This window comes from Argentina anserina, chromosome 2, assembly GCF_933775445.1.
Source record: "Argentina anserina chromosome 2, drPotAnse1.1, whole genome shotgun sequence".
NCBI lineage: Eukaryota > Viridiplantae > Streptophyta > Magnoliopsida > Rosales > Rosaceae > Argentina > Argentina anserina.
The window spans coordinates 6,219,861-6,227,228 of NC_065873.1; positions in this window are offsets into that span (position 1 = coordinate 6,219,861).

The window sequence follows — 7,368 nt, forward strand, 5'->3', positions numbered from 1 at the left end:
GTAGTATAGTTTCTGACATTACAGGAACTTGATTTTCATAAACCGGAAGTGATTGTCCAAGTGGGAGATTGTTAGATCAATTTTGGACATATCACATATTATATGATTATCATGTTTAATGTCATAATCTATTTCTACATGGAAACAAAGATAGTATCAAATCTAGTTCCTAATGATTTCGTGTATTATATCATTATGGTAAGGAATCCTAATTTAAGTCTAGAAGCAAGACTACAAATCAGTATTGAATCAGGAATCTAAATAAGATGACTTAACTTACATGATGTCTTTAATAGAATGACTCTTAAGGGTTAAAGATTCTCTATATATAGATGGTAAACGTCCATGTTATCACTACGAGTTATTTGCGTGAGTTTCTGTCCATTGAGAAAGCAGAGAGTAGTGACTAACAGAAGACCTTGCCTAACACCTTGTGACTTCAGATTAAGGCACAATGGATCACGGTGTCGTCGTTCATGAAGATGGTAAGTTAATCTCATTCACTAAGTTAACGATTAGTTGTTATGCATATGATTTTTGGTTTTGTACTCATATCATGTAATTTAATTTACAGTTTCGGCCTTGACAGATTGTCAACTAGAAAAATATGAGAATGATATAACAATCATGATCAGAAAAGTACTCTGCTCTCTTCTTCAGAAATGCTACCGCTCCCCTCCCATTTCTGCTCAGTCAGCCATTCCACACATTCGTTGTATACGCACATTGAACTTATTTATTTCCAGACCTACCTTTGCATATCATTGCAATGCCACATTGCCATCCTCGATCACTTTCGAAATCAAGTCAAAGATTAACATGCATAGCGCCACGCACAAGCTCACATTTAACTTCCGTGAATGGAAAGCTCCTGGAAACCCTTTAATCCATTGATGCAAGATTCAATATGCGAACATTATCTCAGATAATATGAGTTAAAGGCAGTTTTGTAGCTTTATATATGTAATAACCCCAATTTTACGAACAATATTAGTTTGATTCGAACTCTATAAAATTTCGAATTTTAATTAGAATGAATGTGTTTGGTTGCGATGTTATTAAACGAGAAACGGAAACGTTCTCGGAACGTTTAAATTCTAAAAACGTTACATTTCCGTAACGTTTATATCGACGTTTATTCCGTCGATCTGTTGCGAAAACTTCATTCACGAAAGTTGTAGAGCGCGTCGATACGAGTTCGTGGATATGTGACGCGTTCTAATCGGACGACGTACGTAAAAGTTATTAACGATCGAAGTTGTTTCCGATTTTGGAAACAAGTATATAAGGACATTTTGGAGATTAGGGTTTCCATAATTAGAAAACCCTATCTCTCTTCACTTCCGCCTCCCTCCTTCCTTTCCCCCTCTCTCTCTCTCGGATCTCTCTCTTCTCTTTCTCCTTCTTCTTCCTTCCCGAGTTTCCTTCCTCTCATCTCTCTCTCTCGGTTCCTTCTCCTCCCTCTCCCTCTCGACCCCGAGCTCCTCCCTCACCCTCTAGACTCGCAACCCTCTCTTCTTCTCTCTCTCCCGACTCTCCCTACCCTTTGAAACTCTCACCGATCCGCCGCCTTCCGAGCAACGTGGCCCTCACCGCCGGCCTAGGAGGCACCGCGCCTACCCCTGCAAGCAACCCCAAGGAGGACGCACCCACTCGAGTCGTGCCGGAGCTCCACGGATCGCTCCAAGTTTCTGCGTTCTCCACCACCGTGTCAAGCCGAACTCCGGTGGTTTTCGAGCTCCGATCGAGGTGAGGATAGCCTAGGTTTGTTGATGAGATGTTGTTGTTGAATTTTGGTGTGTTGTTGTGATGTTTTGGTGGAGATCGGAGGTCGGAGAGGATGGAGGGGTACCGCCGCCTTAGGCGGCGCGTGTGAGGAAGTGGGAGGGTCTAGGGGCGGCGTGAGGCCGTGGCGGAGAAGAGGGGAGAAAAAGGGAGAGAAATGGGGCGGCGGTGGCGTGTTACGCGCCGTCCCTGGGCTCGGCGCGTGTGCCCCACGCGCGGCCTGCCGGCGGGTGGCGCGTGTACCCCACGCGCCGCCACGTGCGGTGGTGCGACAGTGTTTTCCGATAGGGGTATTTTGGTAATTTACTGAAATGTAAATGTAAATTTTATTTACTACGGTAAATGTAATTAATTTTTACCTTCGGTAAATGTAATTATAAATTACTTTCAGTAAATGTAAAAAGTAATTTGTAAAAGGGTAATTTCGTAAATTTTATTTACTGAGATTGTATTTACATTTAAATCGTACGTATACGTACAGAAATACGTATTAATATTTATACGTACAGAAATACGTATTAATATTTATACGTACAGAAATACGTATTAATATTTATACGTACAGAATTACGTATTATTATTTATACGTACAGAAATACGTATTTAATATTTATACGTACAGAAATACGTATTTAATATTTATACGTACAGAAATACGTACATAATAATTATACGTACAGAAATACGTATATATTATTTATACGTACAGAAATACGTATATAGTATTTATACGTACAGAAATACGTATAAATCGTATATTTGTACAGTAACCGTGAATAGTGAACAGTAATTTCGTATAAACCAAAATTGCTGAACAGTAACAGTATATTACTGTTTTGGCATTTAAAGGTTTACGAAGCGATTCTAAATGCTTGTTTTATCTTTTTAAGGTGATCGCTAAATCGAGGAAAGGGATTATTATCGGAAATTGAGGAATTACGCTCAAGTCAATAAGGTGAGTAAAATCTCACTGAATTACGAATCTACCCTCGTGGTGATTCAACATTTTTGCAAGTGTGTTTATTTAATGAATTACAACATGTATATAACTTAGTGGACTACGTATATATAGTATAATGGTAATAAATACATATATATATATAGTTCATTAAATTACATACTGTTATTAATTCATTAAAAATAGTCATCTCGGTGACAGAAAAATTGTGCATGTGTGATTTTAATGGTACGATATGATGTGAGATTATCGTACGTAATTTTCAGGTGTTTATGAAATATGACATGTATAGGATATAGTGGACTATGTATATATTGTATAAATGGTAAATAAGTACGAATATATATAGTTTGCTATATAATATACTGTTATGATTTTTATTGTGGATATATCATGAAAGTTTTAAAACGTACAATATGATGAGTGATTATTGTACATGATTTTATCACGAAAAATGTGAACTATTGTGATTTGTCTTCGGACGTGATGTGTGGTACAATATGATGTGAGATTATTGTACATGTGATTTTATCACGGAAAATGTGAAATATTGTGATTTGTCTTCGGACGTGATGTGTGGTACAATATGATGTGAGATTATTGTACATGTGAGGCAAGTCGGAACCTAGCCTTTGGCCGGGCGAAAGTTACGATACAGTTAGAGCTCTAGTCTGTCTGCCATAGTACTGCATGAGGTAACGGGTGGTTATCTGATCATGGGTACTCAGCTTGTTTTGGATGTTGGGTGGCGGGTGGTTACCCAACATCAGCGGTATACTAAGTGAGGGGTAACAGATGTGTACCAGCGCTCATTAGTTACCATTTTGTGAAAGTATTAGAGTAACCAGATGGGTTGCTCGTTTTCTCATGATTTTCATTATACTGTGTTGATGTGGAGTTGTGTCTTTTATGAGACGAGAGTTATTTTCATATTTTACTCATACGAGCTGTAAAGCTTACCGGGTTTGTGTTGCAATCCCGGTGCACCAATTTCAATGGTGTAGGGGATACTTCCGCAGGTGCTGAGTAGTAGTGATTGAGTGACGACTCCGAAGACTCGAAGTCGATCGCATCCAGTCGTGGTGAGGTTCCAGCGTGGATTTTGTGTGAGAGTTGGTGTGATTTTATTTGTGAGGTTGTTGTGAGGATTATACAATTCCATTGGTTATATGTTGAATTATCATTTGGGTTTGTAATAATCGGCTTGACTGAGTTATATTTTAAACTCAGATGTGAACCGCTGCGACATTAAAATGATTTCGATTTCATTGAGATTATTTTTGTGTTTAACGATTTTAAGATTTTGAGTTTTGAAGCTCGAAATTTTGGGGTCGTTACAGTTGGTATCAGAGCCTAAGTGCGTATTTGGCGATTATCAATACCATCCAGGAGCGATGATCCGACTGCAGGCGGGCTCCCATCACATGCTCCTCGGTATAGATATGTTGTCGGGTACGCGAGAGTGTTAGGAGCCATACCTTATGGTTTGGTCATGTAGAGAGTATTGTGACGATACTCCGATGATTCACCTTCTTCTGAAATTTCATGATTGATATTGGTTGGATCTATTTTGTCGAATTCGAGACTTCACATGTATGACTGAGTGTTGATTGTTGAATGGTGATGAAATTGGAAAATGGCCGTGGACAGGACCGAGGACAGACGAGAGGTCGAGGCCGAGTTAGGGCTGCAGACCGAGTCCGCAAAGTGGAGAACCTTTTGAGTAGGCTGCTCCACTGGAAAGACAAGTTGATCTTGTTGCTATCGTTAGAGACGATAGTCGTGTGTTGAGGTTGATCAAGGACATGAGTGAGCTGCTAGTGCTGCCATTTCATGACGCTTGGATCATATGGTAGCGGACCATTGGTTCGGAGTATTGGGACCTACGTGGTGATGATTGAGTACTCTGAGTTAGAAAAGAGGATGATAGCCATATTCATTTATTGACAGTTGGCAGTGGAGGGGTTAGGAGTGATTCCTACGCCTATGGGAAACTCTTTATGTGTCATTTCACTTTTGGAGTGTTCCTCGAAATTGGAGACAATGAAAGGCTTATCCTCTTATGATCGGAAGTAAAGAGTTCTCTGCTTACTTGATACTGATTCCGGACCACACTGTGATGTGATCTGAGGGATCGATTGGTTGAGGCCGCAGTACTCGGTGATAAGGTGATCTGAGGAATCGATTGGTTGAGGCTGTAATACGCGGTGATTGATTGTTTTGACATGGTGGGTTCTTTCGTAGACTCAGGAAACCAGAGTTTCGTATCTCTGACTCGAGTCGGATAATGCCATGAGAGTTTGAGTCATAGCATATGTTGAGTATGGGGATCTGAAGTAGCTATCACAAACATCGTTGTGATGTCTGAGTAAAGTGAGACGTTTCCGGAGATACAGTGTTGTAGCACCTATAACGAAGACGCCGTATGGATGGGACAAATGAATTCAAAGACTTAATGACTGGCGTGATCAGTTTAGAGAGGCTACAATACTCTCTGAGTTTGACATGCGATCCAGATACTGGAATGCTAACATGTTTGAGTATATAGTTTCCTATCAGGACAGAGAACTGTCAAGGAGACTTGATGGAGAGCGTTGACCCTATGTTGAGGGATGTTCAGTGTTTAAATGTTGAGGACTAGATTTTAGTTATGCAACTAATCTAGAGATGTGGAGACCATAGGTTGGAGGTGGTTAACGAAAATTTTCGTGACTAGCATCTCTAACGCTATTGGTAACAGAGTGGTAGGGCGTATGATACGTCCATAAAGTGGTAATACAATTATTGAATTGAGATTCACTTTTTGTCGACGTGACATTCCAAACTTGTTTTGGGTTCGACTATAGACAATTGATGTTACGCATTGTTCTTGGCTAAGCGAGAAATATAAGGTGATGGAGAAATCTCAATGTGGCGATATGAATTAATTATTTTGCTAGATGAGCATTTAATTGAGAATGCCGATCTTTCAGGATTTAAATATTTTGGTGTTGGGGATTGGAACTTCACAATGCCACAGGTCCAAATGAGACGCAATGGCGGTGAAGTGACTCTATCGAAGTTAAGGTATGAGATGACCTTAGCTTAATGATGTTTTAACGATTTGGTCGTGACAAATACCGTCTAACTGGTAAAGAAATGGTTGGGGACTAAATTTTCTTTTCAAGTGCAAGTGGTGTTAGTATGGGAAGACTTAGATGCCCTTCTTCCTTCTATGCATCAGATTTTTATTGTTGGATAAGGTGAAGTTGACTGAAGTGTTCAACAGGGGATAATTCTACGATAAAGAGTAATCAATTATATTACTGTTCGCAGAGAAGTTATGTTGGCCGAATGTGTCGGCCATGAAAGTTCTTAATGAAAGTAAAGAAACAACTGTTTAGAGTGGTGGTGTAGCAACCATTTTGGGTTGATTTTGGAGGAGACAATAGACCCAATAACCAGCTTCTGTTGTTGAATTAATTGCAGAACTTTTTAGTACTACGACGGTGGGGGAAATCAATATGTTAGATGATGCCACTGGGGCGTTGGTGTGGGACCGTATGTCATGAATTGGAGGCATGTATGAACCAGGGGGTAAAGTATATCTCGGTCGCGGTCTTGTAGGATTTTGCGCTGTAAATTCGCTTAATTTTCATGTTTCACCGTTGTGGGATAAATACCACCTTGGTCTGACTTGTAAATTGTGGCACACCACTCAGGGAAGCAAGAAGCTGAAATTAATTCTCGACGGTAAGTTTTGATGAGAGGGGTAGAATGCGTGATGCATCTCTCCCTTGTGGTGGTGGTAGAATTTTCTACAACCTTTTGCGTATATTAGTCAATTCTCTGGTGAACTGTTTGAGAGTAATTCTTAGTCCAAGGTGGTGATTCTGTGGTGGTGGTGGTGAACTCGATGAGTTAAGATTTCCTTATCGTGTTGCCGATACAAATAGGGTACTTGGGTGGGTATCATGCACGACAGTTACCATTCCAGCATCGGCATGGTACCCTATGAGGCACTTTATGGTAGGCCATGTCGACCTCTGATCTGATGGGCCGAAGTTGGTGATGAGGCACTGATGGGCCCAGAGGTGGTTCAAGGAACCACGGAGAAGATCTCGATTATTCGAGATAGAATCTGGACCGCTTAGAGTAGACAGAAGAGCTATGCAGACCTGAAGAGGAGACATGTGGAGTTGAGATCGGTGACCATGTGTTCTTGAAGGTTTCGCCTATGAGAGGTGTAGTGAGATTTGGCAAGAAGGGAAAGTTGGCTCCGAGGTACGTTGGACCCTTTGAAATACTTGAGAAGGTGGGCGAACTAGCTTATCGACTAGCCTTGCCTACTAGCATGTCAGGTGTACACAACGTCTTCCACATTTCCATGCTGAGGAAGTATGTACCAGATGAGTCACATGTGATTGATCATAACACCATTGAGGTGAAGGAAAATGCTACATTTGTTGTCGAACCGGTTCGTATTTTGGATAGGTCTACAAAGGAGCTTCGGAGGAAAGACGTGGAGCTAGTCAAGGTATTGTGGAGTCACCATGATGAGAGTGATGCATCTTGGGAGCTAGAGTCAGACATGATGACCAGATATCCACAGTTGTTTGTTGAGTGAGCTTGAATTTCGGGACGAA